Genomic DNA, 13,190 nt, shown 5'->3' on the forward strand with positions numbered 1-13,190 from the left:
GGAGCTGTGGTGTAGATCACAGATGCAGCTCAGATCCTGCATTGCTGTGGCTGTAGTGTAGGCTGGTGGCTATAGTTCCAATTGGACCTCTAGCCTAGGAACCTCTAAAAGACAAAAAGATGCAGCCCCAAAAGACAAAAAGACCAAATAAATAAATAAATAGATAAAAGAGTCATAAGCCTTAGAACTACCATTGGCTCCTCAACCACTTTTTAAAGGTGGTGAGATCTTGGGGTATCCTCCTGACACTATTCTGGGCCCTGGAAGTCATCATCAGCTCCAAGATCAAAGGCCCAGGGGGATTTGACCCCATTAGGTATCCCAACATAGAATCTGTGTAGACTTATTCAGGATTTAGAATCCACTAAAATGCTTGTTTTTTAAACAAATTGAGATGTTTTTATTCATATTTGAAATTTTGTGTGCAAGTGTATGCAAATTATTGTATTTTAAAAATAATGAAAATATATTCCACAACCCCTTCTCCTCATTTAAAATTTAATTCTGTAGAAGACAGGGTGATCTTTGTTTTGTTCATGCTTCACTGATGTCTAGGACAGCACCTGTCATACAGTAAGCCTTCAGTTTATTTCAGTTGAATGAATAAATATTGCTTGAGAAAGAAATAAAATTTAATTTTATGATAGGAAAACTGCCACAGATTAACTACATAATTTTCCTAGTTTCCTAATTAAACCTCTTCATAGATTAAACGTCACTCTTTGTTTAAAAATTTAAAAGCAGGAGTTCCCGTCGTGGCGCAGTGGTTAACGAATCCGACTAGGAACCATGAGGTTTCGGGTTCGGTCCCTGCCCTTGCTCAGTGGGTTAACGATCCGGCGTTGCCGTGAGCTGTGGTGTAGGTTGCAGACGCGGCTCTGGTCCTGCGTTGCTGTGGCTCTGGCGTAGGCCGGTGGCTACAGCTCTGATTGGACCCCTAGCCTGGGAACCTCCATATGCCGTGGGAGCGGCCCAAGAAATAGCAAAAAAAAAAAAAAAATTTAAAAGCAATGTATATATGTTCCTTGTGGGAAAACTGGAAAGAAATGTACACAAAGGTTAAAATTCAAGTTGTTCATAATTCTACCAACTAGATATAAGAACTATTAACGTGGAGTTCCCGTCGTGGCACAGTGGTTAACGAATCCGACTAGGAACCATGAGGTTTCGGGTTCGGTCCCTGCCCTTGCTCAGTGGGTTAACGATCCGGCGTTGCCGTGAGCTGTGGTGTAGGTTGCAGACGCGGCTCTGGTCCTGCGTTGCTGTGGCTCTGGCGTAGGCCGGTGGCTACAGCTCTGATTGGACCCCTAGCCTGGGAACCTCCATATGCCGTGGGAGCGGCCCAAGAAATAGCAAAAAAAAAAAAAAAATTTAAAAGCAATGTATATATGTTCCTTGTGGGAAAACTGGAAAGAAATGTACACAAAGGTTAAAATTCAAGTTGTTCATAATTCTACCAACTAGATATAAGAACTATTAACGTGGAGTTCCCGTCGTGGCACAGTGGTTAACGAATCCGACTAGGAACCATGAGGTTTCGGGTTCGGTCCCTGCCCTTGCTCAGTGGGTTAACGATCCGGCGTTGCCGTGAGCTGTGGTGTAGGTTGCAGACGCGGCTCTGGTCCTGCGTTGCTGTGGCTCTGGCGTAGGCCGGTGGCTACAGCTCTGATTCAACCCCTAGCCTGGGAACCTCCATATGCCGAGGAAGCGGCCCAAGAGATAACAACAACAAAAAGACAAAAGACAAAAAAAAAAAAAAAAAAAAAAAAAAAAAAAGAACTATTAACGTATCTTCCTTCCAGATTTTTTAATTTGTCCACACAAAGAGTTTGTTTTGTTTTGTTTTGTTTTTGGCCACACTGTGGCATGCAGAAGTTCCTAGGCCAGGGATCAAATCTGCACCACAGCCTCTTTTCGTGTCTAGCCCAGCCATGGCTCATGGTCCCAAGAAACATCTGAAGTGCTTAGCAGCTCCAAAACATTGGATGCTGGATAAACTGACTGGTGTATTTGCTCCTCACCCGTCTATCGGTCCCCACAAACTGAGGGAATGTCTCCCCCTCAATATTTTCCTAAGGAACAGACTTGGAGTTCCCATCATGGCACAGTGGTTAACGAATCCGATTAGGAACCATGAGGTTGTGGGTTCGACCCCTGGCCTTGCACAGTGGGTTAAGCATCCAGCATTGCCGTGAGTTGTGTAGGTCGCAGACGCGGCTCGGATCCCGCGTTGCTGTGGCTGTGGCTCTGGCATAAGCCGGTGGCAACAGCTCTGATTGGACCCATACCCTGGGAACCTCCCTATGCCGTGGGAAGGGACCCTAGGAAAGGCAAAAAGACAAAAAAAGAAAAGGAACAGACTTAAATATGCCCTAACCGATGAAGTAAAGATCTGCATGTAGCGTTTCATTAAGATAGACGGCAAGGTCTGCACTGATACAACTTAACGTTGCTGTTTTTGTTTTTTGTCTTTTTGCCTTTCCTAGGGCCCCTTCCCACGGCATATGGAGGTTCCCAGGCTAGGGGTCCAATCAGAGCTGTTGCCACCGGCTTATGCCAGAGCCACAGCAACGTGGGATCCGAGCCGCGTCTGCCACCTACACCACAGCTCACCTTAACGCTGCATCCTTAACCCACTGAGCAAGGCCAGGGGTCGAGCTCTCAACCTCATGGTTCCTAGTCAGATTCGTTAACCCCAGCGCCACGATGGGAACTCCTTACCCTGATGGTTTTATGGATGTCCTCAGCATTGACAAGACTGGAGAGAATTTCTGTCTGATCTATGACACCAAGGGTCATTTTGCCGATCATTGTATTACACCTGAGGAGGCCAAGTACAAGTGAGAAAGATATTTGTGGGGACAAAAGGAATCCCTCACCTGGTCACCCACAATGCCTGTACCATCCGCTACCCTGATTCCCTCATCAAGGTGAATGACACCATTCAAATTGATTTGGAGACTGGCAAGATAACTGATTTCATCAAATTTGATACTGGTAAACTGTGCATGGTGACCGGAGGTGCTAACCTGGGAAGAACTGGTGTCATCACCAACAGAGAGACATCCTGGTTCTTTCGATGTAGTCCATGTGAAAGATGCCAATAGCAACGGCTTCGCCACCTGGCTCTCCAACATTTTTGTTATTGGCAAAGGCAACAAACCATGGATCTCTCTTCCCTGTGGAAAGGGTATCTGCCTCAGCATTGCTGAGGAGAGAGACAAGAGACTGGTGGCCAAACAGAGCAGTGGATAAAATGATCTATAGGTGATATGATTGGAAAAGTCTTTATACTTAATTAATTAAAGACTGCATAATTAATAGTCTCTTTTGGTGGTTTGGGATTTAGATTTTCCTTCCTACTTTTCTACATGAAAAACACATTGAATTTTTAAGGTGGGCTTAGGCATTCCAGATGTGAATTTCCCGTGTCTCTTATAAGCTGGGCTTGGGTGGTGGTGGGAGGGAGAACACATCAAACTTGGCAAAGCAGGAGCAGCAAGTAACTCAGAATGGAGAGAGCCAGGGAAGCCCATAACGTGAAGTCCTCTTACTTGGGCTAAGAACTTATCTATGCTGTTCTTAGCTTCTTAAAAAAAAAAAAAAAAAAAAGGAGTTACCATTGTGGCACAGTGCAAATGAATCTGACTAGGAACCATGAGGTTTCAGGTTCTATGTCTGGCCTCGCTTGATGGGTTAAGGATCCGGTGTTACCCTGAGCTGTGGTGTCGGTTACAGATGCGGCAACAATCTGGCATTGCTGTGGCTCTGGCGTAGGCCAGCAGCTACATCTCCGTTTAGACCCCTAACCCCTAACCTGGGAACCTCCGTATGCTGCAGATGCAGCCCTAAAAAGAAAAGAAAGACCAAAAAAAAAAAAAAAAAAAAAAAAAAAAGCAGTGTCCTCCATTATCTTCATTGTAATACCCCATCCATGAGACTGGCTTACCTGTTTTTCCTATTCCTGTGCCCAGCTTTCCAATGGCAGGGAGAAAAATGTCCAACTGTAAGCAATGAGGTCCTGTACAGCACAGGGAACTATATCTAGTCACTTTTGATGGAACATGATGGAGGATAATGTGAGAAAAAGAATGTGTATATACATGTAAATGTGACTGGTTCACTTTGCTATGTGGTAGAAAATTGACAGAACACTGTAAACCAACTATAATGGAAAAAAATAAAAATCATTAAAAAAAAAAATCTGCACCACAGCTATAACCAGAGCCACATCAGTGACAAGGCTAGATCCTTAACCCACTGAGTCATGAGGGAATTTCCGATTTGTTTTGTTTTGTTTTGTTTTGTTTTGATTCACAAAAAAACGAGTATTTCTTGCTTTCATCCTTAAAAAAATCCAGGTGAAATTCACATAACATAAAATCAGCCATTTTAAAGAGAACAAGTCTGTGGAGTTCCCTGGTGGTCTAGTGGTTAGAATTGGCACTTTCACCACTGCAGCTAGAGTTCAATCCCTGGTCTGGGTACTGAGATTCCACTGGCTGCTTCAGGCCAGTGGCCTAAATAAATAAATAAGTTAAAGTGAACAAGTCTGGGCATCCAGTTCCAAAAGATTTTCATCACCACAAAAGGTGACCTAGTAACCATTAAACAGTTACTCCTCATTCCCTCCGGCAACCACCAGTCTGTTTTCTGTGTCTATGGGTTTACCCATCCTGGCTATTTCATGTAAATGGAATGATACAATATGTGACCTTTTGTGTCTGGCTTCTTTCACTGAGCATACAGCTTTTTTGAGGTTCAGCATATTACAACATGTATCTTTATTCTTCCTTGTGGCTAAATAACATTCTCTTGGGTGTATATACTACAATTTATCCATTCAACCATTGGTGGATGGCTATTTCTTTTTACAATCTGTTTATTAAAGCACATAATAAAAACTTAATAGATCTGAACATTTGTCCTTGAACAGTTTTTATAATCTTGCTTCACTCATGGTGACAGGAATATGCCTATACAAGCATGCTTGCAACATTTAAAACTAGAGAAAAAGGACAGTTATGTTAGAACTTCACCCTTAACCCTCTGTGCCACAGCAGAAACTCCAGAACTTCAGTTTTTTTGTTAGAATCTAATGCATGTCAGCACACTCTCATGATTACCATCCCCATTGGAGCCAGATCTTCCTAAGCTTTCTTTCCTGTTTCCGCATTCAGATGTGAATTCTTTCTTATGAGAGAGGACACCATGAGGAAGTGCTGATTTCTGTCCCCTCTCACCTCACCTTAGGCATCTGGTGTTAGGGAGCCCAGTCCTAAGAGTACGTGGTGATCTCAATTCCACAGTATCTCGTTATTTGCATGATTAATTTTTCTCTCAGCAACCAGAACACAGATCATTTTATTCTTTAACTCTAGGACCAAATTAACTTACTTACTTCTTAAATACTTACCTATTTAAACACTTATTTTCTCAAGTTCCATGCCAGTAAAATGAATTCATTTTTCCAAAGGCATAAAATGGTCTGTGTACTACTCAGTAGGCCATACCTAAGCTTTGGTAACGAATTTCAACTATTGTTCAGTCCCTCTCCCTTATCTCAACGCCAATAGCCTCTATCCCCACAACCACCACCTACCCTTCCCCACAGGATGGAGTATTTTGTTTTCTGAGGTCTTGGGACGATATGTGAGCTCTGAAATATTTGTGACATTTTTACTAACTCAATTTACATAATGTACCCCCAATGCAGTTAATAGCTATGTGGCTTAATCAACATTTCTTGAGTTCCTACCGTGTTCTAGGCACTTTGCCAGGCTTTTGGAATAATAAAAAAAAAAAAAGCTAAAAATATGAGTTAGGATTAGGAACAATTCCATTAGAGAGCAAAAAAAAAAAAGTGCCTTAAATGAGACAGAAATTTATTTCTCCCTTGTATAAAAATCCAGATGTAGGGGTTCCCACTGCAGCTCAGCAGCTTAAGAACCAGAACTAGCATCCATGAAGATTTGGTTAGATCCCTGGCCTCACTCAGTGGGTTAAAGATCTGGCGTTGCCACAAGCTGTTGACATAGGTCAAAGTTGCAGCTCTGATCTGGCATTGCTGTGGCTGTGGTGTAGGCTCACAGCTGCAGGTCTAATTTGATTCCTAGCCTGGGAATTTGATATGCCACAGGTGCAGCCTTAAAAAATAAAAATTCAGATGTAGGAGTTCCCTTGATCTGGTGTTGTCACTGCTGTGGCCTGGGGACTGCTGTGAGGAGCATTCACTCCCCGGCCTGAGAAATTTCACATGCTGAAGATACAACCAAAAAAAAAAAAAAAAAAAAAAAATTCAGATGTAGAAGGCTGGGACTGGTAAGAGGGCTCATTGCCCAAGACTCAGAGGAAAGCTTACTACTCTGACATCCCTGGGATTGAGACACATCCTCATGTTCCAAGATGGAGCTCCAGCTGTCATATCTATATTCCAGAGAAACAGGAAGGAGGAAGGAAGAAGGCATAATATATTATAAGGGTATAATAGCTACCTTTTAAAGAAAATTTCTAAAAACTACTGTACCTCTCATCTTCAGCTAACATCTTATTTGTTAGAACTTAGCCATGTGACCAAATGGCAAGGTGGCAGGCTGGGAGATGTAGGCATCTATTTCCCAGATAAAAACTGGAGATTCTAAAGAGGAAAAACCAGATAATGTAGAAGACATTCAGCAATTCTCACAAGACACAATCCCTGCCCTCTGAACAGATAAGGGACAGGATTACTTGGGGGAGTTCATAACAAAGGGATCGGGTTCACACTGGGCACAGCTCTCCACAGATGAAGGCCTCCAGTGGATTTTGTTTGTTTGTTTTTTGCTTTTTAGGGCTGCACCTGTAGCATATGGAAGTTCCCAGGCTAGGGGTTGAATCAGAGCTATAGCTGCCGGCTGGCCTACACCACAGCCACAGCCACATGGGATCTGCATCTTTGACCTATACCTCTTCTCATGGCAATGCTGGATCCTTAATTCACTGAGCGAGGCCTGGGATTGAACCTGCATCTTCATGGATACTAGTCAGATTTGTTTCCGCTGAGTCAGCTGAGTTTTTAAGAACAGAAATTGGTCAGACTGTGGTGGTGGCAGTGGTGATTGTGGTGATGGAGTTTCCACAGTAGGGAAGTAGTCAGTTTCCAGAGTTTTGAAAGACCAAAGGAATTACCTGTACACCAGTGTAGCTGCAACATCTCTTCGGAGGTCAGGGCTAACAAAAGATGAATTTGGAAAGATAAGCAGGGGTCAGTTCATATCCCATCTGGTCTATTCTCCGTAATAATTCTTTAAATACCAAAAATTTAAAAAATTAGTTTCCACTTAAGCTCTCACTTAAATGAGTTTATGAAACATTGATACTTAAGGAAATTAGGGGTATTTGTAGCATATCTTACTTTTCACAGTAAAATCATAAACAGTGCCTGCAAAAAAAATGAACCCTTCACTACAATTCCTCTAAGATGAACAGTCTTATTGGTTCCTAGCAACAAAAGAGTCCAACTTGATCAAAACATATCTTTTCACCTGCTTATACGATTCATAAATATTCATCCCTGCCCTTCTAAAAATTACCCTGTGTTCAGTCCATCCATATTAGGGATAAAAAGCTAAAGACATGAGGTTTGAGTTAAAGAGCTAAGATTCTGAGGTATAATCATCAAGAAAAGAGTAATTTGCTGCTGCCAATACCAAAGAAAGACATCATAGCAAATATATACGTTTTTATATCTTAAAAGTGGTAGTCTTTTATTATTGTATTTTCTACGTCTTTTTTTTTAAATTATTATAAGTGGTGTTCTTAGTTAAAGCAAAGCAAATATAACAAATCAAGGGCCAGAGAGATGGTCAGATGTAGAGTTTGGGTCTGTGACAAAGACTGCAAAGATGGCTAAGACAATTCCTCCTATAACCCTTTGCAATGTGGCTCTTTTGTCCCTCCCATTGAAAGTATGGAATTTATTTTGCTAGCCCTTGAATCTGTGCTCAGTCTGTGACTTGTTTTGACCAAGGAATGCAGTACTAGTTATGGTGTATAACCTTTAAGACTTGGCCTGAATCTGCTATGGAAGTCAGTCTAGCTAGCCTATGGAGGATGAAAAGGCTGCATGGAAGGGAACCAAGGCACCCCAGCCAACAACAGGCATCAATTGCCAGCCTTAAACCCATCTCAGACCTTCTACCCCCAGATGACCCCTCCAGCTGTATGTATGAGTCCAAGTGAAAAGAGTGGAGGAACTCTCTACCCAATCCACAGAGCATGAAAAATAATGTCATTATTTTTAGCTACATAAATTTCAGAGTGGTTTGTTACACAGCAATAGTTAAATAGGGTCACTCCCTTGATATTTTAGATTAAAATACATTACCACTACGGCTTATGACTCAAAAACAATGAAAGCATTGCTAGTATATAAACTTCAGACTTAGTGCAATAGACCTTGCAAAATGTATGGGTAATAGGTAGTCAGGGCTTTCATTGCTATCAACTAAAGAAAATATCTTAAAGTGTGAGACATCTGTAAGAAAACTGTAAGGTCTCTACAACTAGAATAAACATTGAAAAACATGGGTGTTAGACCCCACGAATGAATGGACTCACTTGGGAAATTCAATATTTAAAACATACACATAGTTCACCAGTAGAGAACTGATAACAGATACATCAAAGATCAACATTACAGCACTTTAGATTTGAGAATAGAAATTCCAGTTACCTCGATAGACAAGAATAAGAATGACACAAATGATGCCCCAGTGCTTGAGGATAAAAGCCTTGAGTTCTGTCGATGATAGCTTCCAAGAAGGTACCCAGTCATTCTGATTTCCTGGTATTCATTCTCTTGGGAAATACTCTCCCACACTAAATCATGACTGGCCTGGGTATCTAAAACAATATGGTGGAAGTGATGGTGTGTGATTTGTGAGGCCAGGATATAAAAGACACTGTAGTTTCCATGTGGCTCTCTCTCTCAGCTTCCTTGCTCTGGGGGAAGCCAGTTGCTATGCCTCTGGAGCACCATGGAAAGGACCACAAAGTGAGGACCTGAGGCCTCCACTCAGCTCCTAGGAGCTGCTTGCCAGCTACAAGCGTGTGCTGTCTTGGAGGCAGGTCCCTTAGTCTCAGTCAGACTTTCACTTGACTATAGCCCTGGATGACACCTCTTTTTTAGACAGCTTCATTGAGGTTGTAGTTTATTTACCATAAATTTAACATATTTTGGGTGATTCAGTGATTTCTAGTAAATTTACAGAGTTGTGTAACCATGACCACAGTCTAATTTTGGAATATTTTCATGCCAAAAGAAACCCCATGCCCATTAGTAGTTACTTCCCATTCCACCACCACCCCCAAGCAACCACTAATCTATTTTCTCTGTCTACAGATTTGCTTTTTCAGAAAACTTAAATGGACCACATCATGCAATATGTGGTCTTTTGTGTCTAGCTTCTTCTATTTAGTATTTAGCTGGCATTTTGAGGCACTCAGAACTAGAACTTCCCAACTAAGCCACTATTGAATTCTCCATGCACAGAAACTGTATTTATTGTTGATTTTAGGGACTAAATTTTGGGATAATTTGTTACACAGTAATAGATAACTAGTAAACATGAGTATCCTGGGAAATTAAGTATCTCAGACATCTACCCTTCCATTAAACCCAACCCCAAAGGAACAATATTTGTTATTATTAAAACTTGTAGACTTCTAGTTATAAAATAAATAAGTCATGGAGATGTAATGAAAATGTACAGCATGGTGACTTTATTTAATAATACTGTATGGCACATCTGACGTTGCTAAGTGAGTAGATCTGAAAATTTGCATCACAAGAAAAAATTTTTTTGTAACTATATGAAGTTATGGATATTAGCCAGACTTATTGTGGTGGTCATTTTGCAATATACACAATCATTGAATCATTATGTTGTATACCCAAAACTAATATAATGTTATATATTAATTGTATGTCAATCAAAAACAAAAACTTGTGGACATAAGAAGCCATACCTTACAGTTGTATTAGCATGTTTTGTTAGTGATACGAGACTGATACTTCCAGATGGGAAGAAAGAATCCTCACTTTATTTTTAGGTCCATGCAAAAGGTGGATGAACAAGGAAGAGATGACTGTGGATAGTTAAAATGGAGTACAGCTGTCCAGGTAGGTGGGCTAATAAGGAAACTTGCTGTGTTAGTCTGGAATGAGTTGTTTTTTTTTTTTTTTTTTCTTTTTTTTTTTTCTGCTTTTTAGGGCTGCACCTGCGGCATGTGGAGGTTCCCCTTGAATTGGAGCTACAGCTGCTGGCCTACACCACAGCTCATCGCAATTCTGGATCCTTAACCCACTAAACAAGGCCAGGGATCAAACATGCAACCTCATGGTTCCTTGTCAGATTCGTTTCCACTGTTCCACAACAGGAACTCCTGGCATGAGTTCTGGTTGGTCAAATTGAACAACAAAACACTCAGCTATAATCTTAGGAAACTTAACTAGCCAGTTGCTACTTTGAGATGTTGTTATCAAGAAGTCATTTAAGGAGTTCCCAGGTGGCTCAGTGGGTTAAGGATCCAGCATTGTCACTGCTGTGGGGCAGGCTTGATCCCTAGCCGTGGAACTTGCATGCTTCGGGACTGGCCAAAAAACATCATTTAAAGGATTCATAAGGGAAGAGAGGAGCAAGTGGATACAGGCTTCAGATTTTGAGTTGATACCAAAAGGAAGAAGAAAGAGGCCTCTAATTCACAGCTGTGTGAATGGGCCAAAGCTTCATGGAATGTTGTAAAACAAGTGCCGATTTTGAAACGGTTTCAATAACGTGGAATTAAAAATGTTCTTGAAAATCTGAGTACAATTTTTTATTTGATAATGGTTTTGACTCACTTTCTAATGTAGCAACAGTTGAGGATTAAGAGATTTGTCTAAAATCCAGTAGTAGCAATGGTTTTCAAGCTTTGAAAATATTTCTTTAAGTTTTGGAAGTGAAGATTAAAATCTTTATGACATTTAGAAACAGTGTTCATTTCTTGGTATATTCACTAAAACACTAATTTCTATAACATGTATTCATTTTCCTGTTATTCAGTTTTTTTTTGTTTTTTTGTTTTTTTTTTGTCTTTTTAGGGCCACACCTACAGCATTTGGAGGTTCCCAGGCTAGGGGTAGAACTGGAGCTGTAGCCACTGGCCTACATTACAGTCACAGCATCGCCAGATCCTTAATCCACTGAGCAAGGCCAGGGATTGAACCTGCATCCTCATGGATGCTAGTCAGATTCATTTCTTCTAAGCCATGATGGGAACTCCCACTGTCCCATTATTCAATGTGTATTAATGTTTTATAAAATATTTGCCTTTATGTATGAACATGATGTTCGAATGTCTTCAAATCTATTAATTTGCTGTACATTTTGTTTCAGTTTTTTATGCAAATGTCTGTGTATTCAACCTTCTTGTAAAGGAATTTATTTAAATTTGTTGTATTTAATTGCTTTATACCAATTCTTACTGATATATACTTTACATATAGGAATTATCTCTTATTTATTTGATACTATGGCATGCTTTTTAGTTTCGAGTACCAAGATGCAGCACCATTATTTGCCTTTATGGTACTTTATGCCTGGTATGTGGCTTCATTTTTTTTTGTGTGTGTGTGTGTCTGTGCATTTTACTGTCTGATATTTTCACTATTTTTTAAAGCTATGTAGCTTAGTACCTTTACTAATGGGTAGTAGTGTACAATTAAATATACAGAACATGTGATGTCCTAGAATCCAATGTACCATACATAACATACTATAATAACATGAGTAGGTAATACTTCCCTCCACAAAACCACTGAAAATCATTTAAATACTTTCACACACATAAATAAATAAATACATATATAATGACAGGTACTTTTTTACCCTATAAATTTTTCTTAGAAAATTGGGGGCTCTTACATTGAAATCTTGTATGGCAGTGCAAATGAAGTACTGATTCAGGCATCAGGGACACAGAGAAAATAAATCCTAACTTGAAATATCTAAGACTCTAGTAGAAGAAACAGACACAAACCAACACTTAGATTGCTATGTGATATGTGTGTTTCAAGAGGAAGAAGCCTCAAGGTATTTGGGGATAGACAAGAAAGGTTTTACTGAATAGGTGACTTTTAGACTAAATTGTAGTTTGTCAGGTCAACAAGGGGAAAGAGGGCATTCCAGATGGAGCAAAGAGCATGAATTGAGACATGGAAGCTTAAAAGAACACAGTATGGGAGCTCTCTGGTGGCTCATTAGGTTAAGGATCCTTCATTGTCACTGCTGTGGCAGGAGTGGATGCTGTGGAATGGGTTCGATCCCTGGCCTGGGAACTTCCACAAGCTGTGGGTGTTGCCAAAAAGAAAAAAAGAAAAAAAAAAAAAGAAAAGAAAGAAAGAACACAGTATGCCCTAGAGACAGCAAATAGCTCTGAGGGGTTGGAGCTAGTGGGTGTGAGGGGACAGCCTGAGGTAAAGTAGGATGATTAGGGCAGAAGCTGTAGGGAATGGAGGTTTTAAGCAGAGGAATTTCTCCCTTAAAAAGGTTTCTCAGGCTGCAGAGCTGTGGTTGGATCTGAGAGCAAGGAGATGGAAGGCAGTCAAACCAGTTAGGAGCTTTTAAGATAATTCCGTGAAAAATGATGAGGTCTGAAACAAAGGTAAAGGAGGTAGAGGAGATGAAGGGCATGAATTAGGGACCTCAAAAAGGGATCCCTGTATATGGACAAGAGAGAAAACAGGTCCAAAACTGGCTCTACAGTTTCTAGTTTGGGTAACTGGGTAAAGAGTTATGCCGAATGGAAATGTCATTGGGAATTATTTTTCATTCCTCCTTTCACTAACTTCTGCTAGGTCTTTGCTGCCAATTTCCCCCACCCTTCTAATTGCCCTTCACAGTGATACCAGTCACCTTCCCAAGGCAACTGATTCTATGTACTTCTGCTCAGAAACATCTGATGGATCCCCACTGCAGGCAGAATGAACTCTTAGATTCTTAGTAGAGTATTCAAGACTACCTGTTCAGGCTGGCCACAAGCTATCTCTTAGATACATTTATCTCCTGTTAATTACCATTTCCTTTCCCCACCCTGCAAATCTTCAGCCTTAAACATTAATGTAATCTTTGCTCCTCTAACACATCCTGTCATTTTACATTTCTAAGCCT

At 40.7% G+C, this 13,190-nt stretch overlaps 1 pseudogene; it reads left to right on the forward strand.

Annotated features, from left to right (window-relative positions):
• Positions 1-2,724: 2,724 nt before the first annotated feature.
• Positions 2,725-3,326, forward strand: LOC100153465 (small ribosomal subunit protein eS4, X isoform-like; annotated as a pseudogene).
• Positions 3,327-13,190: the final 9,864 nt, after the last annotated feature.

The sequence above is a fragment of the Sus scrofa genome, chromosome 1, assembly GCF_054392235.1.
Source record: "Sus scrofa isolate SSC_HxYL_T2T_F1_AM1 chromosome 1, Sscrofa_HxYL_maternal_Yorkshire_Landrace_v2.0, whole genome shotgun sequence".
NCBI classification, from domain to species: Eukaryota; Metazoa; Chordata; class Mammalia; order Artiodactyla; family Suidae; genus Sus; species Sus scrofa.